We start from the raw sequence: 14,179 nt of genomic DNA on the forward strand, positions 1-14,179 counted from the left end.
CTTTCGGATCAGCTATGGTCAGACAGCTATCTTCTTCGCTGTCCTTGTTTTCGACGTTTTATGTTCTCTTCCTAAGCCTTACATCAGTGACGGCCCTTTGCTAGCCTTGCACACCAAAGCCTGTGATGTCACTTATATCACAGTTGCTTGAACTACATTACCTACCCATGCCACCTGAATTTGGCACACATTTTATATTCTCTTGCTGGACATCTCATGCCGTATCGTTATTTTTACTCCTCAATTTCCACACCTGGCATTAGTTTCTTTTCATGCCTTGCACCATTTTGTCATGCTTTACTCTACTCATGCCTTGCAAGCCCTGAACCTATTATCTTCCCTACCCAATCTTTCCACCTGATATCTTCACATGCCATATACCTGTATTCTCCTCCTATGCATATGCACCCGTTATCGTCTCTCACATCAGGAAGGTTTTGTTTCCCATGCCTGCTCCTTGCATCAATCTCATGCTCTGCACCTGAAATGTCACATCAAAGGCTCTGTGCCACTTTCACCCACACAGCAACACTTACAGACACACATTGCCACTCACACCCACGCAAGCCCACTATCATCCACGCAACACCACACTCAACCACGCAACGCCACTCACCCAAGCAACACCACTCACACACGCAACGCCACTCATCCACGCAAGCCCACTCATACACGCAACCCCACTCATTCACGCAACGCCACTCATCCACTTGTCTTGCAGGTGTAACATTACTTGTTGTGTTAATTTTCTGGATACAATGACAGAAGAGGCAAAATACCAGTCCAGCAGCCCACTATGCGAAGCATAGCTTTTTAACTTAGGTGTTTTAAGCCGCGCCCTAATTACACTAAACACCCCCTTTGGAGAGACCCCCCACCCCCATTTTATTTCATCCTGCTTAAAACCCTGGAAACAACAGGCTGTGATGTACCTTGGGATGAATGTTGCACTCTACAAATACTCTAAAATACAAATAAAATACAAATACAACACCATGCCACAGTCACCTCAATTCCTGGCACTGTGCATCATACTTGACTCATGACTTCCTCTTTTTCAGATTGCCTAAGCACAGGGGCATAGTGAACCCTACCCCTTGCTTTAGGAACTTGAGCAAGGGTGAAATTCTTGATGGGCCTCTTCTATCTGCAGTTCTGCAGTCAACAGCTCAGCTCATAATTAATATGAAAAGGTGGGCGAGTGAGGAATTGAAGGGATGGGTGGATGGCTGGATGGATTAGTGAAAGGGTTAATTGATCAATGAAAGGGTAAATGAATGGATAATGAGAGAAAGGATGGATGGATGGCTGAGAGAAAAGGAAAGTGGATGTATGGGTGGAAGGGTTGATGGATGGTAAATGGGTGGATGGATGAGTGGATGGATGGGTGGATGAGTGGATGGATGAGTGAAAGTGTGAATAGATGAATGAAATGATGGATGGAAGGAAGGATACATGATGGATAGGTTAGCAAATGGAAGAATATGTTTGGATTTGGATGGGCTTACTTATATACTATTGCGCGACCTCCTCTGATGTGTCTGTAAAACGTTACTTTGTCCCAAAGTTTTGTCCTGAATTTTACACTCACGTCCTGAAGTTGCACCCATGCCAGTTGGTCACCCTACTGGGCAGGGTTTTACTTACAATGCAGGGACCTGCCGTCCTATCATGTCCCAATACAGAGGGTAAACACCGACCTGTGTTAGGTACTCATGCTGGACCCGGGAATATAAGATCTCTGATGAGGGTGGTGGGGCGTGCACGTCCGGCCCAGTGACACTTTTACTTTCACAATGTGTCTGTAGGTTCTAAACTGTTACATTTAAATAGATAAAAGTGACACCTTCGTATAAAACAATTCCCCATTCAGAGCCCGCCCCCAACATTCCATTTATTTAGCATGAAGAATACTCGTCAAAATGCATTTTCCATGTAGTTCTTTGATTTTAATGTCATATGTATTTATATAAATAATAAGCCTCAATTACTTTTTGCTTTTTCAATTACTTAAAAGGAAAAGACACAAATGCTGTCCAAAAGGTAAAAGACTTCTAAATATTTAAACTTGTAAAGGTGTGGTTATGAATAAAAAGCAAATTGTAATGTCATTTCCGAGTTCCTTCACACCAACACAGGGGGGCACAGGCTCCACAACCAGCTCCCAGGGCTGCTTCAGACGGGGCCCCGGACTGGCTCTTCAGCCCAGGGGCCCCTGGCTCTGTCTGATGAGGGGGCATTGCAGCGGGGGCTGCACACAGGGAGGGGGGCGGGAGACACCACCCCCCTCGCCCCCGCCGGAGGAGAGAGCTGGGCTGCAAAGGTGAAGAGGGGAGGCAGGAAAAGCCCCGGCGTGTGAGGTTCCGAGAAAGAGGCGCTTTCCATTGTAAATCAGAGGGGAAAAAAAGTGAAGAGTTTGCAAAAATCCTTCGAGGCGGATTTGAACCAGCGACCTAAGGATGACAGTCACTCCACTACAGTCCTCCGCTCTACCAACTGAGCTATCGAAGGATTGGCAATGCTGGGGGTGAAAAGGCGCTATATCACATAAAGAGTGGTTCTGGACTGTACCCAACTGGGAAATATTCGGTGTCTAAACACTTGATAAAGCTGCAAACCCGACGGATATTTAACTAACAGGGAAACATCTGAGTCCTGACTGATTTCATGATATATTTACATTTATTATTTTGGGATCCAAAAGTTAATAAAGGGGTTATGTAATCTAGTTATATCTATATACATGTAGCGCTCAAACACCGTAGGTTTCCTGGTATTGGATCAGAGTTATATATGTTTATTTATTTATTTAGGGTGTTTCGTGTTTACTTTTGGATACATTATTGCTGTACATCCTGGGTAACGTGTGTTATGGTGTTTTAAGAGTTATTTTTTTGGGTTCGGATGTTCTTTGTAGCATTAAATACTTAAATGTGCTTTTGCGGTTCATGCATTTTAATTTTAAAAATGGTACTCACCACGAGATCCACAAGTTAATAATGGGGTTATGTTTTCTAGTTATATAAATGCCAAACTTCACCAGGTGTTACATTTTATGTTTCTGGTCTGTGATGTTGGTAAAGGTGATTCAGTCAGTGGAGGTCACCAACGTCAGCGAGTCCCTGTCTGTGAAACACCCTCAGACCCCAGGGGGCCCCAGGGGCTGGTTTTACTTAAAGTTCAGGGGCTGGTCCTTGTAAAAGGATCTGTTTAAACACTAGAAGGTGTCAAGAGGGGTGTCCCCTCTGACCTATCAGAGCACTTATATGCTGTGGGTGTAACAAAGGTGATAAGAGACTGGGTTGAAATGCTGAGCCATTGTCAGCCCTTTGCCCCCCCCCTCCCCCCCCTCCCTGGCAGCATCATCTCCACGTCAGTCCCACCTCCTCTATAAAAGAAGCCTGACAGGAATCCAGTCTGAGAATCCCAGCTACCTGGTGAAGCTACTGTCCAGCTACCTGACAAAACGGACCTTTCACGTGGCGATGCGAGAAGAATGCTCATCGCCACGCCCAATTCTTGCTGGGGTGCCTCAGGGATCAATCCTAGGACCATTCCTCTTCAACATATTCACAAACGACATCCCCACGTACCTAAAGAAGACTGATCTTGCCCTTTACGCAGACGATGTTGCAGTCATCTCTCAATCCTTCAGCGACAAAGAAGTGGCTAAGAACCTGGAGACATCGCTCTGCAGACTCTCCGAATGGTACAGCGACTGGCAGATAACCTTGAACACAGGCAAAACCACTGCAACATTATTTACCATGAAGCAGAAGAGGAAACACCCACAGATCCTCCTCAATGGGGACGAGGTCAAATGGGAAAACAGCAGCTCCTACCTAGGGGTGACTTTGGACTCTAAACTCAGCTGCAGAAACCACATAGAGAAGACCTGCCAGAAAGCACCATCCAAACTGGCTGCATTATACCCACTCCTGAAGACTAAGTCGATGCCCATGCAGAGCAAGGTGCGGGTAGTCACTGCAATAATTCGACCAACTATGACATACGCCTCACCAGTTTGGAGTGGCTGCCGCCCACATCTTCGGAAGGACCTACAAAAACTACAGAGTAAGGCCTTACGGATTGCAGCAGGTGCTCCCATGTGCACACGAACAGCAGACCTCCACAGAGACCTAGGCATTGAGATGTTGGACGACCATCTCCTCAAACTCAACAGGACATTCTACAAAGGACTGGATCAAAAAGAAAACCGACTGATCAGGAAACTTGCAGATATCTCTACAAACCCATTTGACCGCTACCAGCGTCCCATTGAAGCGCTAACCCTGCGAACCTGAAACAGCAACGCAGCATCCAAAAACTCATTACTGCCTGAAGGCAAACGCCGGCAGATACGCAAAACTCACCGCTGCCCTGATGGCATAATAGCCTCGGGAAGCACCTAAAACCCGCTCACTGCCCGATGGCATTATAGCCGCGGCAGGCACTCAAACCTCAACACTAACAGAAGGATCTAGACGGACAAAGACGAGACTCTCGGAGGAAACATGCTGACAATTCTGCAAACACTACTGACCGCTACCCGCGGCCCATCACTGAGCTGACCATGTGATACAACCTCAACTGTGACAAAGCGTCACACACCAATAAGACAACCTAAACAGCGACTACAAAATTCCAAACGAATATGGAGTAATGAGGCTATTGCCTCGGTATCCAAAAACTCACCACTGTCAGAAGGTATCTGACAGGAGAAGACAAGAATCAGGCTCCAGTCTGAGGGGTCATATCGGGTCATAGTTGTATCAAGGAGGGGTGTTTACTTCCGGTGCCCCAGGGGCCTCTGTACTCTGGGCCCTCAAACTAGGGACAAGGCCCCCCTTTTAACACCGACTCTCAGAATAACAAGGGAGAGCAGCCGAATGCTAACTGGGGACCCACATTTATGAAAGGAACAAATGGGGGAAAGAAATTGCACCCTGACCCTATCAGTGCACACTTTTTGCATCCGGTGTAAACATAGAAGTATATTTTGATTTATATCTTATTTACATTTGACATGAATAAACATGCGTGTTTTATTTGCCTGCCCCGGCTGCAGTCGTATCCTATCTATATGTAAAAGTTTCTCCATTCGGTTCTTATAAATTGGCATGATGTGAAAAAGGAACAACACAGCAGAGAATGATTACAAATGTGTGTTTATTGCTTTTAGCCTCAGATGTTTACTTTTGTAAACACACACCACAGAGGCTCCTCCCCCGCTCTCCCAGAATGCTGTGCGGGATTATTCGGGGTCTGCCACTGTCAAGGCTGCTGATGCCCCATTGCTGCTCCAGGGCCCTGTGGGCTGTGAGTGCTGTGGCGGTGCTGCCCCCTGGCGGTCACTCTGTGCATCTGAAGATACCTGGGAAGAAGCCAGGCTGACCCACCCCCCAAGGCAGCATCGGGCCTGTGACAGGTGCAGAGGGGGGGGGGTGGCAGTGGGTGGATCAAGGAAGCAGCTGGAGGGTAACTGCAGAGGGGTCTGTGGGGCCCTCAGCCTGGTGAGGAGACACAGGAGTGAAGGGGGTCCTGGGGAGAAGGGCGTGGCTTTGTCTGGCTGTGGGGGGGGGCAGTAAGAGGCAGTGCGGGGGCTGCTGCTGTCCTCTGGTCCTGGGCTCTGGGTTTGGAGAAGGTCCAGGGTTCTAAATAATGAGACATGAGCAGGTTGTGGCACAAATCTTGACCCCTCATTCCTTCCGGTTTGTCAGGAGTGTGGGGGTCTGTGACCCCATTCATGGCCAGACCCTTATGGGTGGCGGTGTGACTGTAAATGTACAGACCGAAGTCAGACAGGACAAATGTTCAACAGACTGCATCTTGCGCAGACAGCCTCCCATATGGTCTAGCGGTTAGGATTCCTGGTTTTCACCCAGGCGGCCCGGGTTCGACTCCCGGTATGGGAAGTTCACTTTTTTGCTATTCCAACATTATAAAATGTATTTTATTCCATCCAAACCAAAATGGCTCTTGAAGTCCTAATAACTCTCACTTGCGCCTCTTCCCTTCTATCAGTCTAAAGCCCTTTGTGGTTTACCCCGACCCCTCGGCTCCTGTTCCCGCCCCAGCCCTTGCTGCACAGCTGCTGTATTATTAAAGAACTGGAGGGAAAAAGCCACAGATGGATACTATGAAGGGCTATTCGATGTTTGCTTTTTATCACACAACAAAGAGTACAGATTATATCAATAGCGTGTGGATTACAAAGCACCCGTTTCCTGGGTTCTCACCGTGTGAAATGCTCGTTTATTCCCTGCTCCGCCCGTGCTATGGAAGAGGCGCTTTTGGAGTCTGTGTTGTGACATTAATAACCCGCTGTGTTGATTTATAGGAGACTAGCAGCCCGTCCCGACGTTGTCCGGGTTGAATTGCTGCCGGCCAGGTGTATATTGTTTTGTAGGATTTCGTTTTGATAGCATTTCTTATCTGTGACAGGCCTGTGAAACGCTCCGATTCACAGTGCACTGCTGATGCACTTAAGAGTGTGCGTTCAATAGTGTGTGAACTCGAGTTTCCCTACTTTATTTTTCCTTGCAATATTCTATAGCGCAAACGCGACAACATGGCATGAGCACAATTTACATTACAGAACAACACATTAATTTGTGGTAGGGACGGGGAGACAAAGCAATTTGCCTGGAATCACAGGATGTTGACCTGATGCCGAGATTCGAACGTAGCTCCCCAGCTCTAAAGTACGCAATTCTAGAACTTGTGGCGGAAGGTGTGTCGAAAAGTGTATGTCGTTGCTGGCCATCAATGAGATAAACTGTGCATTTTTAAATCGGTGGTGAAAAAAAATGAGTATGTTGCTGGAGATGTGGGCCACCGTACCACCAATGTACTTACCGGAGGAGGGTAAACACCCATTATTCCGCAACTTTCTTTCCGCAGACCATCACTCTGCATACTTTCATTATGAAAGTACCATGACTCCGCAATGCCATTATAACGCATGGCATTACATTTTATATGCTTTAACCACGCATACATTTACAACGAAATTCGTTGTAAATGCATGAATGGTAAAAGCATATTTTATTTTTAATGTTTGGATAAGGTAAGTATGGGTATAGGGGTGTATGTTTTTGGGGTACTGAGGTATATGTTTTGGGGTGTTTGGGTATTTTAAGGGTTCAGATATAGTTTTGGGTTATGGGGTACAGGGGTAGTTTTAGCGTTTAGGGATAGGTATGGGTTTTGGGGTACAGGCGTATTTTTAGGGTTCAGGGCTAGGTTTGGGTTTTGGGGTATAGGGGTATTTTTATGGTTCAGGGGTAGTTTTGGGTTTTGGGGTACAGGGGTATTTTAGGGGTTCAGGGCTAGGTTTGGGATTTGGGGTACAGGGGTATATTTAGGGTTCAGGGCTAGGTTTGGGTTTTGGGGTACAGGGGTATTTTAGGGATCAGATGTAGGTTTGGGTTTTGGGGTACAGGGTTATTTTTATGGTTCAGGGCTAGGTTTGGGTTTTGGGGTGCAGGGGTATTTTTAGGGTACAGGGGTAGGTTTGGGTTATGGGGTACAGGGGTATTTTAGGGTTATGGGGTAGGTTTGGTTTTTGGGGTATTTTTAGGATTTAGGTATAGGTTTGGGTTTTGGGGTACAGGGTATATTTATAGGGTTAAGATGGGTTAGTGTTTAAGGGTGTTGGGATATTTTAAGGAGTATGGGTGGGTTTTGATTATGGGGTGCAGGGGTATTTAAAGGGAGCAGGGTGGACACGCGGAGCTGGAATGTACAGAACCTGGGAAGAAAAAACAATTAAATATATGACACAACGCGCGCCCCGCACACACCCACACCCCCAGCACACAATATTAGACATGGCATGAAGGGCAGAATGTAAAAACAACAGTTGATGGACACAATGCAGAACAATGCCATAAATTCACCCCAATAGAGAGATCTTGGCCTAATCCATCATTTTTTTTCCACTCCACACACCCCCAGTTCAGACACAGCCATGAGCAAGTCTGCCTTAACCCTGTGCCTCGTGGAAACATTCCAGGTCAAACTACCAAGCCACTTCTTTCACCAATTTCTGGCTATCAGCCGTCTTCAGCCAGGATAGCTTGACTCCAGTGTTGTGGAGAGCATGGGACTCACGTCTCAGCATACCCATCCCACTCGGGGTGACAAATGCAAAAACAACAGTTGATGGACAGAATGCAAAACAATGTCATACATTCACCCCAGTACAGAGATCTGGGCCTAAATCCATCGTTTTTTTACACTCCACACTACCCCAGTTCAGACATGGCCATATGCAAATCAGCCTTGACCCTGTGCCTCATGGGAACAGTCCAGCCCGAAGGGCGGAACGTACCACACGCCCCCAGCATTTGTCACGCCCCCCAGCACAAGCCCACAGCACAACACAGACACGCCCACAAGGGACTACTTTGTTGGCATGGTTCTTTTACTTTTTAAATGTATATGGTGGGCGTCTGCCTAGCCTATGTCCTTCTGCTCCAACTGCCCTTTCCAACGCTGTATTGGGTGTTGCGATTGGTGGTGTACTTTTCGAGTTTACCTGGCTCAAAGGACTCAGTTCTCTCTTTATAATAGTAGTATAGATGAGAATTTAGGAAGTTCCTGTTTTCTCTCCTGTGGGTTCAGCTCCTGTCTCCGCCGTTTCTCTGAATAACACCAACACTTAAAGCATCTTAAAGCGCTGCCCCCAAGGACAGTTTAGAGCATCAATGTGTCACTTTCCATGTGTTGGTTAAATCAAAGTTTCGTGTATGGTGTTTTAAGGATTTAATTGTGAAATAGACTTCTTTGATTGGACGTTTAACATTCACTGTTGACCAATAGAAAGTCAGCATTTGACTGAAATGTGACAAGTGCTGCGACCAGGCGGTTCCATGGTGTAATGGTTAGCACTCTGGACTCTGAATCCAGCGATCCGAGTTCAAATCTCGGTGGGACCTGAGATACTTTTATTTTTCACTTCATTTGTTTTATATTATTCTAGGTATTGAGCAGGGCGCCATTTGTATTTGTTATTTGCTTCCATTTACTCTAGGTCTTAAGCAGTGGAGCACCTGTATCTCTAACATATCCCCTCCCTTCCTGTTTTCATTCTCCTGGTCTCTGCTGACATCCATACAGGGGGCCTCATTTATGAGAAATGACGCATCGCTGCGTGAAAGCAGCGATGCGTCACTTCTCAGTGCGCCCTCCTTGCGACATTCCTGATGCGTCATATTTAATGTATGACGCATCATGTCGCAAGGAGTTACAGATACGTCAGTATTTCTGACGTATCTGTAATCACAAAAGTGATGCATTGCTGGAGTGTGTCACAAAAGTGACGCAACTCCAGCAATGCGTCCTTTTGCATGGGGAAAGCCCCATGTGAAAGAACCTGCGTCAGTCTAACGCCTGCTGTGAGGCAGGCGTAAGATATTGACGCAACAGCTTCCTAAAAGTGACGCAGTGAAATCTCATAGATTTCACTGCGTCACTTCTACGACCCTTCCTTGCGTCAATACGCCCCCCTTGCATACATTATACCTGGCACAGGTATAATGTGGCGCAGGGGTTTACAAAGTGACGCATCTACCTAGATGCGTCACTTTGTAAATATGGCGCAACAAGGCACATTTTTTACGCCACTGGTGTGCCCCAAAAAGTGACGCACCGGCGGCGTAAAAGTGACGCACAGCCTCATAAATGAGGCCCATTATCTTTAGGCGATGCTGGGTGGCACGTGACAATACACACAGGTGTTTTATCATTCCTGTGCATGTGTGGACACCTTTCTCCTGTAGCTGCACAACAGTCACACACACAGTGACCTGACTCCAGCGCCCTTCACACTGCATAACTTACAAGGAGACAGACAAGAAAGGAGTGTGTACAAGAAAGGCTTGAATAAAGTGTTAACGGATACAAATTAAAAAAACTTTTTGTTTTATTTCTGACCTTTATTGGTAACTACCCGACATATGAAGGGGGATGACAATTCCACCAAAACTGTCGGGCAAAAAAGTTAAATATAATCTGTTCGTCGCGTAAAGCGCACTAATGGCAGTGGGCCGAGTTTACGTTAACAGCAAAAAAAACAAGCATTGGCATAGCCAATAAGTCTCACCTTCGGGACCTTATAAGTGCAACAGTTGATGTTGTTAGACCAAGGATATTGAGCTGCATAACTAAATACTTATAAGGTCCCAATAGCGAGACCTATTGGCTATGCCAATGCTTATTTAAGACTTGTGCCCTTAGAGTACCTGTAGATTGAAGTCGTGGTGAGGCACCGTGACTTGAGACCCATGCACCTGTTAAAGGCACTCAGCGCCTGCTCTCACCATGACAGGACACGGGCCACTCACCTCCATACACACAACAGGGGAGCGCGTGTCTCCACTCACCTCCATGCACACAACAGGGGATCGCGTGTCTCCACTCACCTCCATGCACACAACAGGGGTGCGCGTGTCTCCACTCACCTCCATACACACAACAGGGGAGCAGGTTACTCCACTCACCTCCATGCACACAACAGGGGAGCAGGTGACTCCACTCACCTCCATGCACACAACAGGGGAGCAGGTGAGTCCACTCACCTCCATGCACGCAACAGGGGAGCAGGTGTCCACTCACCTCCATACACACAACAGGTGTGCACGTGTCTCCACTCACCTCCATACACACAACTGAGGCGCGCATGTCTCCACTCACACCCATACACACACCAGGGGCGCAGGTGTCTCCACTCACCTCCATACACACACCAGGGGAGCAGGTGTCTCCACTCACCGCCATACACGCAACAGGGGAGCAGGTGTCTCCACTCACCTCCATACACACAACAGGGGCGCACGTGTCTCCACTCACCACCATACACACACCAGGGGAGCAGGTGTCTCCACTCCCCTCCATACACGCAACAGGGGAGCAGGTGTCTCCACTCACCTCCATACACACAACAGGTGTGCACGTGTCTCCACTCACCTCCATACACACAACTGAGGCGCGCGTGTCTCCACTCACACCCATACACACACCAGGGGCGCAGGTGTCTCCACTCACCTCCATACACACACCAGGGGAGCAGGTGTCTCCACTCACCGCCATACACGCAACAGGGGAGCAGGTGTCTCCACTCACCTCCATACACACAACAGGGGCGCACGTGTCTACACTCACCACCATACACACACCAGGGGAGCAGGTGTCTCCACTCCCCTCCATACACGCAACAGGGGAGCAGGTGTCTCCACTCACCTCCATACACACAACAGGGGAGCACGTGTCTCCACTCACCTCCATAAACACAACAGGGGCGCACGTGTCTCCACTCACCTCCATGCACACAACAGGGTAGCAGGTGTCTCCACTCACCCCCATACACACACCAGGGAAGCAGGTGTCTCCACTCACCTCTATACACACACCAGGGGTGCAGGTGTCTCCATTCACCCCCATACACACACCAGGGGAGCAGGTGTCTCCACTCACCTCCATACGCACAACAGGGGCGCACGTGTCGCCACTCACCTCCATACACACAACAGGGGCGCACGTGTCTCCACTCACCTCCATACACACAACACGGGAGCCCATGCCTCCACTCACCTCCATACACACAACAGGGGAGCAGGTGTCTCCACTCACCTCCATACACACAACACGGGAGCGCATGCCTCCACTCACCTCCATACACACAACAGGGGAGCAGGTGTCTCCACTCACCTCCATACACACAACAGGGGCGCAGGTGTCACCACTCACCTCCATACACACAACACGGGAGCGCAGGTGTCTCCACTCACCTCTATATACACAACAGGGGTGCATGTGTCTCCACTCACCTCCATACACACAACAGGGGAGCAGGTGTCTCCACTCACCTCCATACACACCACAGGGGAGCAGGAGTCTCCACTCACCTCTATATACACAACAGGGGTGCATGTGTCTCCACTCACCTCCATACACACAACAGGGGAGCAGGTGTCTCCACTCACCTCCATACACACCACAGGGGAGCAGGTGTCTCCACTCACCTCCATACACACAACAGGGGCGCAGGTATCTCCACTCACCTCCATACACACAACAGGGGTGCAGGTGTCTCCACTCACCTCCATACACACAACAGGGGAGCAGGTGTCTCCACTCACCTCCATACACACAACAGGGGTGCAGGTGTCTCCACTCACCTCCATACACACAACAGGGGTGCAGGTGTCTCCACTCACCTCCATACACACAACAGGGGCGCAGGTGTCTCCACTCACCTCCATACACACAACAGGGGAGCAGGTGTCTCCACTCACCTCCATACACACAACAGGGGAGCACGAGTCTCCACTCACCTCCATACACACAACAGGGGAGCACATGTCTCGACTCACCTCCATACACACTCCAGGGGAGCACTTGTCTCCACTCACCTCATACACACAACAGGGGAGCAGGTGTATCCACTCACCTCCATACACACAACAGAGGAGCAGGTGTCTCGACTCACATCCATACACACAACAGAGGAGCAGGTGTCTCCACTCACCTCCATACACACAACAGGGGAGCAGGTGTCTCCACTCACCTCCATACACACCACAGGGGAGCAGGAGTCTCCACTCACCTCTATATACACAACAGGGGTGCATGTGTCTCCACTCACCTCCATACACACAACAGGGGAGCAGGTGTCTCCACTCACCTCCATACACACCACAGGGGAGCAGGTGTCTCCACTCACCTCCATGCACACAACAGGGGCGCAGGTATCTCCACTCACCTCCATACACACAACAGGGGTGCAGGTGTCTCCACTCACCTCCATACACACAACAGGGGAGCAGGTGTCTCCACTCACCTCCATACACACAACAGGGGTGCAGGTGTCTCCACTCACCTCCATACACACAACAGGGGAGCAGGTGTCTCCACTCACCTCCATACACACAACAGGGGTGCAGGTGTCTCCACTCACCTCCATACACACAACAGGGGCGCAGGTGTCTCCACTCACCTTCATACACACAACAGGGGCGCACGTGTCTCCACTCACCTCCATACACACAACAGGGGAGCAGGTGTCTCCACTCACCTCCATACACACAACAGGGGAGCACGAGTCTCCACTCACCTCCATACACACAACAGGGGAGCACATGTCTCGACTCACCTCCATACACACTCTAGGGGAGCACGTGTCTCCACTCACCTCATACACACAACAGGGGAGCAGGTGACTCCACTCACCTCCATACACACAACAGAGGAGCAGGTGTCTCCACTCACCTCCATACACACAACAGGGGAGCAGGTGACTCCACTCACCTCCATGCACGCAACAGGGGCGCAGGTGTCTCGGGGGTTCGGAAGGAGACGTCTTGTCCCCCCATCATTTAACAGAGGTGGGCAGCAGCTGCAGTCCCTGGGGGCCAGGGGCCTGCAGGAACTGGCCTTACTGTGGGTTCATGCAATCCATCAGCTTGCAGGGCCCATAGTGGTCCAGCTCTATCCTCTGGCAGTGTCCAGTGTCCTCTCTCCGGCACCTCATGATTATTCGGAAGATAACTCAGTTGGTGACAGCCCCCCTCCCCCCACCCTCCGGCTTTGATTCCATGAGAAGCCCATACCGGTCCCCATAAACTTTTTTCTTCTTCACACACTACGTTTAACATGAACAAATGAACCATTTTCCAAACACCGACGCTTGGTTTTAGCAAATTTAACCTATAAAATTGCACGAGAAGTTTCTTATTTTAATAATCGCAACTAAATGATAACTTAATCACATAACACTCTCTGAAAAAAACAATAAATGCAATAAATGGGTAAAAGGCACAAAGCTGGAGAATGCGGGCATCGATCCCGCTACCTCTCGCATGCTAAGCGAGCGCTCTACCATCTGAGCTAATTCCCCTTCCGCAGCACAGACCGGCAGCTGGATTCATGCCCCATTCTCCAGGCATGTTCTATCTCACATCACATTTTCCTTCCTAGAATGAGCCTTTAGAGTCTAGACAGAGGTTTGCTCTGTGATTCCCAGTTGCTCCAACTGTTGCCATTGACGCATCTGACACAGCTCGTGTGCATGTCGTGTGCTCGTGCATGTCGTGTGCTCGCGCATGTCGTGTGCTCGTGCGCATGTCGTGTGCTCGTGCATGTCGTGTGCTCGTGCATGTCGTGTTCTCGTGCGTGT

The 14,179-nt window shown here is 49.0% G+C and overlaps 4 non-coding genes across 4 annotated transcripts; 2 read left to right on the forward strand and 2 right to left on the reverse strand.

Moving 5' to 3' along the window:
• Positions 1–2,425: 2,425 nt before the first annotated feature.
• TRNAY-GUA (transfer RNA tyrosine (anticodon GUA)) lies at positions 2,426–2,511 on the reverse strand. Its single transcript is given in 2 exon segments — positions 2,426–2,461; positions 2,475–2,511. It is a non-coding gene; the product is annotated as a tRNA-Tyr (tRNA).
• A 3,332-nt stretch (positions 2,512–5,843) lies between these two features.
• Positions 5,844–5,915, forward strand: TRNAE-UUC (transfer RNA glutamic acid (anticodon UUC)). The gene has a single exon. It is a non-coding gene; the product is annotated as a tRNA-Glu (tRNA).
• Positions 5,916–8,870: 2,955 nt separating this feature from the next.
• Positions 8,871–8,942, forward strand: TRNAQ-CUG (transfer RNA glutamine (anticodon CUG)). The gene has a single exon. It is a non-coding gene; the product is annotated as a tRNA-Gln (tRNA).
• Positions 8,943–13,827: 4,885 nt separating this feature from the next.
• TRNAA-AGC (transfer RNA alanine (anticodon AGC)) lies at positions 13,828–13,900 on the reverse strand. Its single transcript has one exon. It is a non-coding gene; the product is annotated as a tRNA-Ala (tRNA).
• Positions 13,901–14,179: the final 279 nt, after the last annotated feature.

Source organism: Lissotriton vulgaris, chromosome 1_1 (genome assembly GCF_964263255.1).
Source record: "Lissotriton vulgaris chromosome 1_1, aLisVul1.2, whole genome shotgun sequence".
Taxonomy (NCBI): Eukaryota; Metazoa; Chordata; class Amphibia; order Caudata; family Salamandridae; genus Lissotriton; species Lissotriton vulgaris.